The sequence below is a fragment of the Eucyclogobius newberryi genome, unplaced genomic scaffold (genome assembly GCF_026437365.1).
Source record: "Eucyclogobius newberryi isolate DKJ021-1_F unplaced genomic scaffold, fEucNew1.0.hap1 SCAF_16, whole genome shotgun sequence".
In the NCBI taxonomy this organism is placed as follows: Eukaryota; Metazoa; Chordata; class Actinopteri; order Gobiiformes; family Gobiidae; genus Eucyclogobius; species Eucyclogobius newberryi.
The window spans coordinates 35,956,824-35,976,972 of NW_027315790.1; positions in this window are offsets into that span (position 1 = coordinate 35,956,824).

Below are 20,149 nucleotides of genomic sequence, written 5' to 3' on the forward strand. Positions count from 1 at the left end.
CACACAAAACACCTGCAAACACACAACACCTGCAAACACACACACAACACCCTCAAACACACACACAAAACACCTGCAAACTCAAAACACCTGCAAACACACACACAAAACACCTGCAAACACACACACAAAACAGCTCAAACACACACACAAAACACCTGCAAACACACACACAAAACAGCTCAAACACACAAACAAAACACCTGCAAACACACACAAAACACCTGCAAACACACACACACGAAACAACTGCAAACACACACACAAAACACCTGCAAATACACACACAAAACACCTGCAAACACACACACAAAACACCTGCAAACACACACACAAAACACCTGCAAACACACACAAAACACCTGCAAACACACACACACGAAACAACTGCAAACACACACACGAAACACCCGCAAACACACACACGAAACACAAAACACCTGCAAACACACAACACCCGCAAACACACACACAAAACACTCGCAAACACACACACAAAACACCTGCAAACTCAAACTCAAAACACCTGCAAACACACACACAAAACACCTGCAAACACACACACAAAACACCTGCAAACACACACGCAAAACACCTCAAACACACACACAAAACACCTGCAAACAAACACACAAAACACCTGCAAACACACACACAAAACACCTGCAAACACACACACAAAACACCTGCAAACTCACACTCAAAACACCTGCAAACACACACACAAAACACCTGCAAACACACACACAAAACACCTGCAAACTCACACTCAAAACACCTGCAAACACACACACAAAACACCTGCAAACTCAAACTCAAAACACCTGCAAACACACACACAAAACACCTGCAAACACACACACAAAACACCTGCAAAGACTCACACAAAACACCTGCAAACACACACACAAAACACCTGCAAACACACACAAAACACCTGCAAACACACACAAAACACCTGCAAACACACACACAAAACACCTGCAAACACACACACGAAAAACCCGCAAACACACACACAAAACACCTGCAAACACACACACAAAACACCTGCAAACACACACACAAAACAGCTGCAAACACACACACAAAACACCTGCAAACACACACAAAACAACTGCAAACACACACACGAAACACCCGCAAACACACACACAAAACACCTGCAAACACACACACAAAACACCTGCAAACACACACAAAAAACACCTGCAAACACACACAAAACACCTGCAAACACACACACACGAAACAACTGCAAACACCCACACGAAACACCTGCAAACACACACACAAAACACCCGCAAACACACACACAAAACACCTGCAAACACACACACAAAACACCTGCAAACACACACACAAAACACCTACAAACACACACACAAAACACCTGCAAAGACACACACAAAACACCTGCAAAGACACACATAAAACACCTGCAAACACACACACAAAACACCTGCAAACACACACACAAAACACCTCAAACACACACACAAAACACCTGCAAACAAACACACAAAACACCTGCAAACAAACACACAAAACACCTGCAAACACACACACGAAACACCTGCAAACACACACACAAAACACCTGCAAACTCACACTCAAAACACCTGCAAACACACACACAAAACACCTGCAAACACACACACAAAACACCTGCAAACTCACACTCAAAACATCTGCAAACACACACACAAAACACCTGCAAACACACACACAAAACACCTGCAAAGACACACACAAAACACCTGCAAACACACACACAAAACACCTGCAAACACACACACAAAACACCTGCAAACACACACAAAACACCTGCAAACACACACAAAACACCTGCAAACACACACACAAAACACCTGCAAACACACACACGAAAAACCCGCAAACACACACACAAAACACCTGCAAACACACACACAAAACACCTGCAAACACACACACAAAACAGCTGCAAACACACACACAAAACACCCGCAAACACACACACAAAACACCCGCAAACACACACACACAAAACACCTGCAAACACACACACAAAACACCTGCAAACACACACAAAACAACTGCAAACACACACACGAAACACCCGCAAACACACACACAAAACACCTGCAAACACACACAAAACACCTGCAAACACACACACAAAACACCTGCAAACACACACACAAAACACCTGCAAACACACACAAAACACCTGCAAACACACACACACGAAACAACTGCAAACACCCACACGAAACACCTGCAAACACACACACAAAACACCTGCAAACACACACACAAAACACCCGCAAACACACACACAAAACACCTGCAAACACACACACAAAACACCTGCAAACACACACACAAAACACCTGCAAACACACACACAAAACACCTACAAACACACACACAAAACACCTGCAAAGACACACAAAAAATACCTGCAAAGACACACAAAACACCGGCAAACACACAAACAAAACACCCGCAAACATACACACAAAACACCTGCAAACACACGCACACAAAACACCTCAAACACACACACAACACCCGCAAACACACACACAAAACACCCGCAAACACACACACAAAACACCCGCAAACACACACACAAAACACCTGCAAACACACACACACAAAACACCTGCAAACACACACACAAAACACCTGTAAACACACACACAAAACACCTGCAAACACACACACACAAAACACCTGCAAACACACACACAAAACACCTGTAAACACACACACAAAACACCTGCAAACACACACACAAAACACCTGCAAACACACACACAAAACACCTGCAAACACACACACAAAACACCTGTAAACACACACACAAAACACCTGCAAACACACACAAAACACCTGCAAACACACACACAAAACACCTGCAAACTCACACTCAAAACACCTGCAAACACACACACAAAACACCTGCAAACACACACACAAAACACCTGCAAACTCACACTCAAAACACCTGCAAACACACACACAAAACACCTGCAAACTCAAACTCAAAACACCTGCAAACACACACACAAAACACCTGCAAACACACACACAAAACACCTGCAAAGACACACACAAAACACCTGCAAACACACACACAAAACACCTGCAAACACACACACAAAACACCTGCAAACACACACAAAACACCTGCAAACACACACAAAACACCTGCAAACACACACACAAAACACCTGCAAACACACACACAAAACACCTGCAAACACACACACAAAACACCTGCAAACACACACACAAAACACCTGCAAACACACACACAAAACACCTGCAAACACACACACAAAACACCTACAAACACACACACAAAACACCTGCAAAGACACACAAAAAATACCTGCAAAAACACACAAAACACCTGCAAACACACACACAAAACACCCGCAAACACACACACAAAACACCTGCAAACACACACACAAAACACCTACAAACACACACACAAAACACCTGCAAAGACACACAAAAAATACCTGCAAAGACACACAAAACACCGACAAACACACAAAAAAAAACACCCGCAAACACACACACAAAACACCTGCAAACACACACACTAAACACCTGCAAACACACACACAAAACACCTGCAAACACACACACAAAACACCTGCAAACACACACACAAAACACCTGCAAACACACACACAAAACACCTGCAAACACACACACAAAACACCCGCAAACACACACACAAAACACCTGCAAAGACACACAAAAAATACCTGCAAAGACACACAAAACACCCGCAAACACACACACAAAACACCCGCAAACACACACACGAAACACCCGCAAACACACACACAAAACACCTGCAAACACACACACAAAACACCTGCAAACACACAACACCCGCAAACACACACACAACACACCTGCAAACACACACACAACACCCGCAAACACACACACAAAACACCCGCAAACACACACACAAAACACCCGCAAACACACACACAAAACACCCGCAAACACACACACAAAACACCCGCAAACACACACACAAAACACCCGCAAACACACACACAAAACACCTGCAAACACACACACACAAAACACCTGCAAACACACACACAAAACACTTGTAAACACACACACAAAACACCCGCAAACACACACACAAAACACCTGTAAACACACACACAAAACACCTGCAAACACACACAAAACACCTGCAAACACACACACAAAACACCTGCAAACACACACACACACAACACCTGCAAACACACACAAAACACCTGCAAACACACACACAAAACACCTGCAAACACACAACACCTGCAAACACACACACAAAACACCTGCAAACACACACAAAACAGCTCAAACACACACACAAAACACCTGCAAACACACACACAAAACAGCTCAAACACACAAACAAAACACCTGCAAACACACACAAAACACCTGCAAACACACACACACGAAACAACTGCAAACACACACACAAAACACCTGCAAATACACACACAAAACACCTGCAAACACACACACAAAACACCTGCAAACACACACACAAAACACCTGCAAACACACACAAAACACCTGCAAACACACACACACGAAACAACTGCAAACACACACACGAAACACCCGCAAACACACACACGAAACACAAAACACCTGCAAACACACAACACCCGCAAACACACACACAAAACACTCGCAAACACACACACAAAACACCTGCAAACTCAAACTCAAAACACCTGCAAACACACACACAAAACACCTGCAAACACACACACAAAACACCTGCAAACACACACGCAAAACACCTCAAACACACACACAAAACACCTGCAAACAAACACACAAAACACCTGCAAACACACACACAAAACACCTGCAAACACACACACAAAACACCTGCAAACTCACACTCAAAACACCTGCAAACACACACACAAAACACCTGCAAACACACACACAAAACACCTGCAAACTCACACTCAAAACACCTGCAAACACACACACAAAACACCTGCAAACACACACACGAAACACCTGTAAACACACACACAAAACACCTGCAAAGACACACACAAAACACCTGCAAACACACACACAAAACACCTGCAAACACACACAAAACACCTGCAAACACACACAAAACACCTGCAAACACACACACAAAACACCTGCAAACACACACACGAAAAACCCGCAAACACACACACAAAACACCTGCAAACACACACACAAAACACCTGCAAACACACACACAAAACAGCTGCAAACACACACACAAAACACCTGCAAACACACACAAAACAACTGCAAACACACACACGAAACACCCGCAAACACACACACAAAACACCTGCAAACACACACACAAAACACCTGCAAACACACACAAAAAACACCTGCAAACACACACAAAACACCTGCAAACACACACACACGAAACAACTGCAAACACCCACACGAAACACCTGCAAACACACACACAAAACACCCGCAAACACACACACAAAACACCTGCAAACACACACACAAAACACCTGCAAACACACACACAAAACACCTACAAACACACACACAAAACACCTGCAAAGACACACACAAAACACCTGCAAAGACACACATAAAACACCTGCAAACACACACACAAAACACCTGCAAACACACACACAAAACACCTCAAACACACACACAAAACACCTGCAAACAAACACACAAAACACCTGCAAACAAACACACAAAACACCTGCAAACACACACACGAAACACCTGCAAACACACACACAAAACACCTGCAAACTCACACTCAAAACACCTGCAAACACACACACAAAACACCTGCAAACACACACACAAAACACCTGCAAACTCACACTCAAAACATCTGCAAACACACACACAAAACACCTGCAAACACACACACAAAACACCTGCAAAGACACACACAAAACACCTGCAAACACACACACAAAACACCTGCAAACACACACACAAAACACCTGCAAACACACACAAAACACCTGCAAACACACACAAAACACCTGCAAACACACACACAAAACACCTGCAAACACACACACGAAAAACCCGCAAACACACACACAAAACACCCGCAAACACACACACAAAACACCTGCAAACACACACACAAAACAGCTGCAAACACACACACAAAACACCCGCAAACACACACACAAAACACCCGCAAACACACACACACAAAACACCTGCAAACACACACACAAAACACCTGCAAACACACACAAAACAACTGCAAACACACACACGAAACACCCGCAAACACACACACAAAACACCTGCAAACACACACAAAACACCTGCAAACACACACACAAAACACCTGCAAACACACACACAAAACACCTGCAAACACACACAAAACACCTGCAAACACACACACACGAAACAACTGCAAACACCCACACGAAACACCTGCAAACACACACACAAAACACCTGCAAACACACACACAAAACACCCGCAAACACACACACAAAACACCTGCAAACACACACACAAAACACCTGCAAACACACACACAAAACACCTGCAAACACACACACAAAACACCTACAAACACACACACAAAACACCTGCAAAGACACACAAAAAATACCTGCAAAGACACACAAAACACCGGCAAACACACAAACAAAACACCCGCAAACATACACACAAAACACCTGCAAACACACGCACACAAAACACCTCAAACACACACACAACACCCGCAAACACACACACAAAACACCCGCAAACACACACACAAAACACCCGCAAACACACACACAAAACACCTGCAAACACACACACACAAAACACCTGCAAACACACACACAAAACACCTGTAAACACACACACAAAACACCTGCAAACACACACACACAAAACACCTGCAAACACACACACAAAACACCTGTAAACACACACACAAAACACCTGCAAACACACACACAAAACACCTGCAAACACACACACAAAACACCTGCAAACACACACACAAAACACCTGTAAACACACACACAAAACACCTGCAAACACACACAAAACACCTGCAAACACACACACAAAACACCTGCAAACTCACACTCAAAACACCTGCAAACACACACACAAAACACCTGCAAACACACACACAAAACACCTGCAAACTCACACTCAAAACACCTGCAAACACACACACAAAACACCTGCAAACTCAAACTCAAAACACCTGCAAACACACACACAAAACACCTGCAAACACACACACAAAACACCTGCAAAGACACACACAAAACACCTGCAAACACACACACAAAACACCTGCAAACACACACACAAAACACCTGCAAACACACACAAAACACCTGCAAACACACACAAAACACCTGCAAACACACACACAAAACACCTGCAAACACACACACAAAACACCTGCAAACACACACACAAAACACCTGCAAACACACACACAAAACAGCTGCAAACACACACACAAAACACCCGCAAACACACACACAAAACACCCGCAAACACACACACACAAAACACCTGCAAACACACACACAAAACACCTGCAAACACACACAAAACAACTGCAAACACACACACGAAACACCCGCAAACACACACACAAAACACCTGCAAACACACACACAAAACACCTGCAAACACACACACAAAACACCTGCAAACACACACACAAAACACCTGCAAACACACACACAAAACACCTGCAAACACACACACAAGAAACAACTGCAAACACCCACACGAAACACCTGCAAACACACACACAAAACACCCGCAAACACACACACAAAACACCTGCAAACACACACACAAAACACCTGCAAACACACACACAAAACACCTGCAAACACACACACAAAACACCTACAAACACACACACAAAACACCTGCAAAGACACACAAAAAATACCTGCAAAGACACACAAAACACCGGCAAACACACAAACAAAACACCCGCAAACATACACACAAAACACCTGCAAACACACACACACAAAACACCTGCAAACACACACACAACACCCGCAAACACACACACAAAACACCCGCAAACACACACAAAAAACACCCGCAAACACACACACAAAACACCTGCAAACACACACACACAAAACACCTGCAAACACACACACAAAACACCTGTAAACACACACACAAAACACCTGCAAACACACACACACAAAACACCTGCAAACACACACACAAAACACCTGTAAACACACACACAAAACACCTGCAAACACACACACAAAACACCTGCAAACACACACACAAAACACCTGCAAACACACACACAAAACACCTGTAAACACACACACAAAACACCTGCAAACACACACAAAACACCTGCAAACACACACACAAAACACCTGCAAACACACACACAAAACACCTGCAAACACACACACAAAACACCTGTAAACACACACACAAAACACCTGCAAACACACACACAAAACACCTGCAAACACACACACACAAAACACCTGCAAACACACACAAAACACCTGCAAACACACACACACAAAACACCTGCAAACACACACAAAACACCTGCAAACACACACACAAAACACCTGCAAACACACACACAAAACTCCTGCAAACACACACACAAAACACCTGCAAACACACACACAAAACACCTGTAAACACACACACACAAAACACCTGCAAACACACACAAAACACCTGCAAACATACACACAAAACACCTGCAAACACACACACAAAATACCTGCACACACAGAAAACACCTGCAAACACACACACAAAACACCTGCAAACACACACACACAAAACACCTGCAAACACACACACAAAACACCTGTAAACACACACACAAAACACCTGCAAACACACACACAAAACACCTGCAAACACACACACAAAACACCTGCAAACACACATACAAAACACCTGCAAACACACACACAAAACACCTGTAAACACACACACAAAACACCTGCAAACACACACAAAACACCTGCAAACACACACACAAAACACCTGCAAACACACACACAAAACACCTGCAAACACACACACACAAAACACCTGCAAACACACACAAAACACCTGCAAACACACACACAAAATACCTGCACACACAGAAAACACCTGCAAACACACACACAACACCCGCAAACACACACACAAAACACCTGCAAACACACACACAAAACACCTGTAAACACACACACAAAACACCTGCAAACACACACACAAAACACCTGCAAACACACACACAAAACACCTGCAAACACACACACAAAACACCTGTAAACACACACACAAAACACCTGCAAACACACACAAAACACCTGCAAACACACACACAAAACACCTGCAAACACACACACAAAACACCTGTAAACACACACACACAAAACACCTGCAAACACACACAAAACACCTGCAAACACACACAAAACACCTGCAAACACACACACACAAAACACCTGCAAACACACACACAAAACACCTGCAAACACACACAAAACACCTGCAAACACACACACAAAACACCTGCAAACACACACAAAACACCTGCAAACACACACACAAAACACCTGCAAACTCACACACAAAACACCTGCAAACACACACAAAACACCTGCAAACACACACACAAAACACCTGCAAACACACACACACAAAACACCTGCAAACACACACACAAAACACCTGTAAACACACGCACACAAAACACCTGCAAACACACACAAAACACCTGCAAACACACACACACAAAACACCTGCAAACACACACACAAAACACCTGCAAAGACACACAAAACACCTGCAAACACACACACAAAACACCTGCAAACACACACACAAAACACCCGCAAACACACACACAAAACACCTGCAAACACACACAAAACACCTGCAAACACACACAAAACACCTGCAAACACACACAAAACACACACAAAACACCTGCAAACACACACACACGAAACACCTGCAAACACACACACAAAACACCTGCAAACACAAACAAACACCTGCAAACACACACACACGAAACAACTGCAAACACACACACGAAACACCCGCAAACACACACACAAAACACCTGCAAACACACACAAAACACCTGCAAACACACACACAAAACACCTGCAAACACACACACGAAAAACCCGTAAACACACACACAAAACACCTGCAAACACACACACAAAACACCTGCAAACACACACACAAAACAGCTGCAAACACACACACAAAACACCCGCAAACACACACACAAAACACCCGCAAACACACACACACAAAACACCTGCAAACACACACACAAAACACCTGCAAACACACACAAAACAACTGCAAACACACACACGAAACACCCGCAAACACACACACAAAACACCTGCAAACACACACACAAAACACCTGCAAACACACACACAAAACACCTGCAAACACACACACAAAACACCTGCAAACACACACAAAACACCTGCAAACACACACACACAAAACACCTACAAACACACACACAAAACACCTGCAAAGACACACAAAAAATACCTGCAAACACACACAAAACACCGGCAAACACACACACAAAACACCCGCAAACATACACACAAAACACCTGCAAACACACACACACAAAACACCTCAAACACACACACAACACCCGCAAACACACACACAAAACACCCGCAAACACACACACAAAACACCCGCAAACACACACACAAAACACCTGCAAACACACACACACAAAACACCTGCAAACACACACACAAAACACCTGTAAACACACACACAAAACACCTGCAAACACACACACACAAAACACCTGCAAACACACACACAAAACACCTGTAAACACACACACAAAACACCTGCAAACACACACACAAAACACCTGCAAACACACACACAAAACACCTGCAAACACACACACAAAACACCTGTAAACACACACACAAAACACCTGCAAACACACACACAAAATACCTGCACACACAGAAAACACCTGCAAACACACACACAACACCCGCAAACACACACACAAAACACCTGCAAACTCACACTCAAAACACCTGCAAACACACACACAAAACACCTGCAAACACACACACAAAACACCTGCAAACTCACACTCAAAACACCTGCAAACACACACACAAAACACCTGCAAACTCAAACTCAAAACACCTGCAAACACACACACAAAACACCTGCAAACACACACACAAAACACCTGCAAAGACACACACAAAACACCTGCAAACACACACACAAAACACCTGCAAACACACACACAAAACACCTGCAAACACACACAAAACACCTGCAAACACACACAAAACACCTGCAAACACACACACAAAACACCTGCAAACACACACACGAAAAACCCGCAAACACACACACAAAACACCTGCAAACACACACACAAAACACCTGCAAACACACACACAAAACAGCTGCAAACACACACACAAAACACCCGCAAACACACACACAAAACACCCGCAAACACACACACACAAAACACCTGCAAACACACACACAAAACACCTGCAAACACACACAAAACAACTGCAAACACACACACGAAACACCCGCAAACACACACACAAAACACCTGCAAACACACACACAAAACACCTGCAAACACACACACAAAACACCTGCAAACACACACACAAAACACCTGCAAACACACACACAAAACACCTGCAAACACACACACACGAAACAACTGCAAACACCCACACGAAACACCTGCAAACACACACACAAAACACCCGCAAACACACACACAAAACACCTGCAAACACACACACAAAACACCTGCAAACACACACACAAAACACCTGCAAACACACACACAAAACACCTACAAACACACACACAAAACACCTGCAAAGACACACAAAAAATACCTGCAAAGACACACAAAACACCGGCAAACACACAAACAAAACACCCGCAAACATACACACAAAACACCTGCAAACACACACACACAAAACACCTGCAAACACACACACAACACCCGCAAACACACACACAAAACACCCGCAAACACACACACAAAACACCTGCAAACACACACACACAAAACACCTGCAAACACACACACAAAACACCTGTAAACACACACACAAAACACCTGCAAACACACACACACAAAACACCTGCAAACACACACACAAAACACCTGTAAACACACACACAAAACACCTGCAAACACACACACAAAACACCTGCAAACACACACACAAAACACCTGCAAACACACACACAAAACACCTGTAAACACACACACAAAACACCTGCAAACACACACAAAACACCTGCAAACACACACACAAAACACCTGCAAACACACACACAAAACACCTGCAAACACACACACAAAACACCTGTAAACACACACACAAAACACCTGCAAACACACACACAAAACACCTGCAAACACACACACACAAAACACCTGCAAACACACACAAAACACCTGCAAACACACACACACAAAACACCTGCAAACACACACAAAACACCTGCAAACACACACACAAAACACCTGCAAACACACACACAAAACTCCTGCAAACACACACACAAAACACCTGCAAACACACACACAAAACACCTGTAAACACACACACACAAAACACCTGCAAACACACGCAAAACACCTGCAAACATACACACAAAACACCTGCAAACACACACACAAAATACCTGCACACACAGAAAACACCTGCAAACACACACACAAAACACCTGCAAACACACACACACAAAACACCTGCAAACACACACACAAAACACCTGTAAACACACACACAAAACACCTGCAAACACACACACAAAACACCTGCAAACACACACACAAAACACCTGCAAACACACATACAAAACACCTGCAAACACACACACAAAACACCTGTAAACACACACACAAAACACCTGCAAACACACACAAAACACCTGCAAACACACACACAAAACACCTGCAAACACACACACAAAACACCTGCAAACACACACACACAAAACACCTGCAAACACACACAAAACACCTGCAAACACACACACAAAATACCTGCACACACAGAAAACACCTGCAAACACACACACAACACCCGCAAACACACACACAAAACACCTGCAAACACACACACAAAACACCTGTAAACACACACACAAAACACCTGCAAACACACACACAAAACACCTGCAAACACACACACAAAACACCTGCAAACACACACACAAAACACCTGTAAACACACACACAAAACACCTGCAAACACACACAAAACACCTGCAAACACACACACAAAACACCTGCAAACACACACACAAAACACCTGTAAACACACACACACAAAACACCTGCAAACACACACAAAACACCTGCAAACACACACAAAACACCTGCAAACACACACACACAAAACACCTGCAAACACACACAAAACACCTGCAAACACACACACAAAACACCTGCAAACACACACACAAAACACCTGCAAACACACACAAAACACCTGCAAACACACACACAAAACACCTGCAAACTCACACACAAAACACCTGCAAACACACACAAAACACCTGCAAACACACACACAAAACACCTGCAAACACACACACACAAAACACCTGCAAACACACACACAAAACACCTGTAAACACACACACACAAAACACCTGCAAACACACACAAAACACCTGCAAACACACACACACAAAACACCTGCAAACACACACACAAAACACCTGCAAAGACACACAAAACACCTGCAAACACACACACAAAACACCTGCAAACACACACACAAAACACCCGCAAACACACACACAAAACACCTGCAAACACACACAAAACACCTGCAAACACACACAAAACACCTGCAAACACACACAAAACACCTGCAAACACACACACACGAAACACCTGCAAACACACACACAAAACACCTGCAAACACACACAAAACACACAAAAAACACCTGCAAACACACACACACGAAACACCTGCAAACACACACACAAAACACCTGCAAACACAAACAAACACCTGCAAACACACACACACGAAACAACTGCAAACACACACACGAAACACCCGCAAACACACACACAAAACACCTGCAAATACACACACAAAACACCTGCAAACACACACACAAAACACCTGCAAACACACACACAAAACACCTGCAAACACACACACAAAACACCTGCAAACACACACATACACGAAACAACTGCAAACACACACACGAAACACCCGCAAACACACACACAAAACACCTGCAAACACACACACAAAACACCCGCAAACACACACACAAAACACCTGCAAACACACACACAAAACACCTGCAAACACACACAAAAAACACCTGCAAAGACACACAAAACACCTGCAAACACACACACAAAACACCTGCAAACACACACACAAAACACCTGCAAACACACACAAAAAACACCTGCAAACACACACACAAAACACCTGTAAACACACACACAAAACACCTGCAAACACACACAAAAAACACCTGCAAACAAACACACAAAAAAACCTGCAAACACACACACAAAACACCTGCAAACACACACACAAAACACCTGCAAACACACACACAACACCTGCAAACACACACAAAACACCTGCAAACACACACACAAAAAAACACCTGCAAACACACACAAAAAACACCTGCAAACACACACACAAAACACCTGCAAACACACACACAAAACACCTGCAAACACACACACAAAACACCTGCAAACACACACACAAAACACCTGCAAACACACACACAAAACCACTGCAAAGACACACACAAAACACCTCAAACACACACACAACACCCGCAAACACACACACAAAACACCTGCAAACACACACACAACACCCGCAAACACACACACAAAACACCCGCAAACACACACACAAAACACCCGCAAACACACACACAAAACACCTGCAAACACACACACACAAAACACCTGCAAACACACACACAAAACACCTGTAAACACACACACAAAACACCTGCAAACACACACACAAAACACCTGCAAACACACACACAAAACACCTGCAAACACACACACAAAACACCTGTAAACACACACACAAAACACCTGCAAACACACACAAAACACCTGCAAACACACACACAAAACACCTGCAAACACACACACAAAACACCTGCAAACACACACACAAAACACCTGTAAACACACACACAAAACACCTGCAAACACACACAAAACACCTGCAAACACACACAAAACACCTGCAAACACACACACAAAACACCTGCAAACACACACACAAAACACCTGCAAACACACACACAAAACACCTGCAAACACACACACAAAACACCTGCAAACACACACACAAAACACCTGCAAACACACACACAAAACACCTGCAAACACACACACAAAACACCTGCAAACACACACACAAAACACCTGCAAACACACACACAAAATACCTGCACACACAGAAAACACCTGCAAACACACACACAACACCCGCAAACACACACACAAAACACCTGCAAACACACACACACAAAACACCTGCAAACACACACACACAAAACACCTGCAAACACACACACAAAACATCTGCAGAGTCACGGGTCAACGGCCTGGTCAGAGCTGAAAAACAAGCCCACGCTGAAGACCAGAACCTGCACTTTGAACATCTGTTAATGGGAAACGACTCGATTAAACCGTCACAACAAAGTTTCACTGTGCCAGAGAGAGAGAGAGAGCGAGAGAGAGACAGAGAGAGAGAGAGCGAGAGAGAGTGCACTCCCCCGTGCTCATGCCACTCCCCCGTGCTCATGCCACTCCCCCGTGCACATGCCACTCCCCCGTGCTCATGCCACTCCCCCGTGCACATGCCACTCCCCCGTGCTCATGCCACTCCCCCGTGCTCATGCCACTCCCCCGTGCACATGCCACTCCCCCGTGCACATGCCACTCCCCCGTGCTCATGCCACTCCCCCGTGCTCATGCCACTCCCCCGTGTGGACTGATACATCACACACGTGTGTTTGTTTATTAGCGCGACGGATCACATCACATCTCGTCTCTGCGTCAGCTCCAACTGTCTTTCTCCGTCTTCATTTTGTCCCGTCACTGAGGGAACTATATTATGATAGATCCATGCGCTTAGACACACTCTCAGGGGACGAGCCGCACGAGGCTCTGCAGGTGAACCAGGCTCTGCAGGTGAACGAGGCTCTGCAGGTGAACGAGGCCCTGCAGGTGAACCAGGCTCTGCAGGTGAACCAGGCTCTGCAGGTGAACGAGGCCCTGCAGGTGAACCAGGCCCTGCAGGTGAGCGAGGCTCTGCAGGTGAACCAGGCTCTGCAGGTGAACCAGGCTCTGCAGGTGAACGAGGCTCTGCAGGTGAACGAGGCTCTGCAGGTGAACGAGGCTCTGCAGGTGAACCAGGGTCTGCAGGTGAACCAGGCTCTGCAGGTGAACGAGGCTCTGCAGGTGAGCGAGGCTCTGCAGGTGAACGAGGCTCGGCAGGTGAACGAGGCTCTGCAGGTGAACGAGGCTCTGCAGGTGAACCAGGCTCTGCAGGTGAACGAGGCTCTGCAGGTGAACGAGGCTCTGCAGGTGAACCAGGCTCTGCAGGTGAACGAGGCTCTGCAGGTGAACCAGGCTCTGCAGGTGAACGAGGCTCTGCAGGTGAACGAGGCCCTGCAGGTGAACGAGGCCCTGCAGGTGAACGAGGCTCTGCAGGTGAACGAGGCTCTGCAGGTGAACGAGGCTCTGCAGGTGAACCAGGGTCTGCAGGTGAACCAGGCTCTGCAGGTGAACGAGGCTCTGCAGGTGAGCGAGGCTCTGCAGGTGAGCGAGGCTCTGCAGGTGAACGAGGCTCGGCAGGTGAACGAGGCTCTGCAGGTGAACGAGGCTCTGCAGGTGAACCAGGCTCTGCAGGTGAACGAGGCTCTGCAGGTGAACGAGGCTCTGCAGGTGAACCAGGCTCTGCAGGTGAACGAGGCTCTGCAGGTGAACCAGGCTCTGCAGGTGAACGAGGCTCTGCAGGTGAACGAGGCCCTGCAGGTGAACGAGGCCCTGCAGGTGAACGAGGCCCTGCAGGTGAACCAGGCTCTGCAGGTGAACGAGGCCCTGCAGGTGAGCGAGGCTCTGCAGGTGAACCAGGCTCTGCAGGTGAACCAGGCTCTGCAGGTGAACCAGGCTCTGCAGGTGAACGAGGCTCTGCAGGTGAACGAGGCCCTGCAGGTGAACGAGGCCCTGCAGGTGAACGAGGCTCTGCAGGTGAACGAGGCTCTGCAGGTGAACGAGGCTCTGCAGGTGAACGAGGCTCTGCAGGTGAACCAGGGTCTGCAGGTGAACCAGGCTCTGCAGGTGAACGAGGCTCTGCAGGTGAGCGAGGCTCTGCAGGTGAACGAGGCTCGGCAGGTGAACGAGGCTCTGCAGGTGAACGAGGCTCTGCAGGTGAACCAGGCTCTGCAGGTGAACGAGGCTCTGCAGGTGAACGAGGCTCTGCAGGTGAACCAGGCTCTGCAGGTGAACGAGGCTCTGCAGGTGAACCAGGCTCTGCAGGTGAACGAGGCTCTGCAGGTGAACGAGGCCCTGCAGGTGAACAAGGCCCTGCAGGTGAACGAGGCCCTGCAGGTGAACCAGGCTCTGCAGGTGAACGAGGCTCTGCAGGTGAACGAGGCCCTGCAGGTGAACCAGGCTCTGCAGGTGAACCAGGCTCTGCAGGTGAACGGTAAGTGCGTTTTATGATTGACATGTGGCAGGACTAATCGGCCGTAAACGCCACGAGGAAATAAGACGAAGATTTGGGCCAAAAAAATCGTCCATTCAACCTTTAAGTGGACATTATTGGGGAGGATTTAAGGACCGCTGGGGCCATACACTTCACATGTTTAGATTATACAAGTCATATAACATACACTTCATATGTTTAGATTATACAAGTCATATAACATACACTTCACATGTTTAGATTATACAAGTCATATAACATACACTTCACATGTTTAGATTATACAAGTCATATAACATACACTTCATATGTGACACATCAGTTTCTCTTTTGAAGAATAATTATCATTTAGTTTTTTTGTTCATAACAAACAGACATTTTATAAATTCAAAATACTGATTCTACTGTTTACTTTTAGTCGAGGCAAAAGTTATTATTAAAATACCTTTTGCTTTGGAGTCGTCAGGAGTTTACTTGAGATGACTCTGTGTCTGCAGTGACCTGCAGTGACCTGCAGTGACCTGTAGTGACCTGTAGTGACCTGCAGTGACCTGTAGTGACCTGCAGTGACCTGCAGTGACCTGTAGTGACCTGTAGTGACCTGTAGTGACCTGCAGTGACCTGCAATGACCTGCAGTGACCTGTAGTGACCTGTAGTGACCTGTAGTGACCTGCAGTGACCTGCAGTGACCTGTAGTGACCTGTAGTGACCTGTAGTGACCTGCAGTGACCTGCAATGACCTGCAGTGACCTGTAGTGACCTGTAGTGACCTGCAGTGACCTGCAGTGACCTGTAGAGTTCTGGTCAGCGCAGACAGACTAAACTCACTGGTCAGCACTGAAGATGAGAAAGATACTCATTAGAACATTGATATATTATGCAAACGCTCTCTCTTCTTTCTCACACTTATTGTGCTTTATCTCCTATATTTTGTAAATATAGTTAGTATATTTTTTCTATTTTACTGTACGATAGGGACACGCGCTGGAATAGTTTTTTAATTCAACTGTTTTTGACTTTTTTCGGCTGGATTTGAGCGTTTTTCGTTGCGTTCGTTGTGTTGTTGTGACGTGAGCTAGCTCCGAGCGAGCCCACCAGCCCCTCCCCCCGCGCCCTCCGGCCGCGCTAAAGTACGGCGTGTCGTCGGTACACGTTTATATACACGTTTATATGAAAGAGGAACTTCACGAACGATCGGGACACGCACTGGAATCGCTTTAAATAAACTTGTTTTGACTTTATTCGGCTGGATTGAGTGTTTTCGTCGTGTCGTTGCGATGTGTCTTGGCTCTGAGTCCCCCGGCTCCGGCCCCGCCCCCTGGCCGGCGCCGTACCGCGTTTACACAAAGGAGGAACTCATGAAACTGCGGAGAACTGTCGTCTTACCCGGAGATCGTCACGTTATCCCGTCGGACATTCTAAGGAAAACGCAACGAGGCAGACGGGCTGGACGTAAACTCCGAGAGAAGAGAGGGACAAACAGGAAGTCGGTTCCCGCCGTAGTCGTGGGTAACGTGAGGTCCCTTCAAAATAAAATGACGGAAATAGCGAGCCTCATGCGGTCCCAGAGGATTTATAGGGACAGCAGCGTCTTGATTTTCACAGAGACCTGGTTAACAGCAGAAATGCCAGACTCTATTGTAGGTTTGGACAATTTTCATCTGCTGCGGGCGACAGAACGAGAGAATGCTTGAAGAAAAGAGGTGGAGGTCTGGCGGTGTATGTGAACACGAGCTGGTCCAAACCCGAACACTGCACAGTGAGGGAGCAGCTATGTAACAAGGATATTGAACTATTGGCTATTGGCATGAGGCCATATTATCTGCCCCGGGAGTTCTCACATGTGATTTTGATAGCAGTCTATGTGGCCCCGTCTGCCAATGCTGAAGATGCTTGTGAAGCACTGCTCTCCTGCACTTGTAGGCTGCAAACACAGCATCCACAGGCTCTCTTCCTCATCTCTGGTGACTTTAACCACGCTTCTCCCTCTTCTGTTCTACCAACATACACCCAGTATGTTACCTGCCCCACCAGAGAGAATAGAACATTGGACTTGTTTTTTGCCAACACCAAGGAGGCTTATTCTTCTTCCCCCCTCCCTCCCCTGGGCAGCTCGGACCACAACCTTGTACATCTGAGGCCTGTGTATGAACCCATCGTGCGCAGGCAGCCTGTGGTGTCCCGTGAGGTGAGGATGTGGTCTGCTGAGAGCGAGGAGGCTCTGAGGGACTGCTTCAGCACCACTGTCTGGACTGAGCTTTATGACCCACATGGGGAGGACATCAACACCATCACAGAGTGCATCACGGACTACA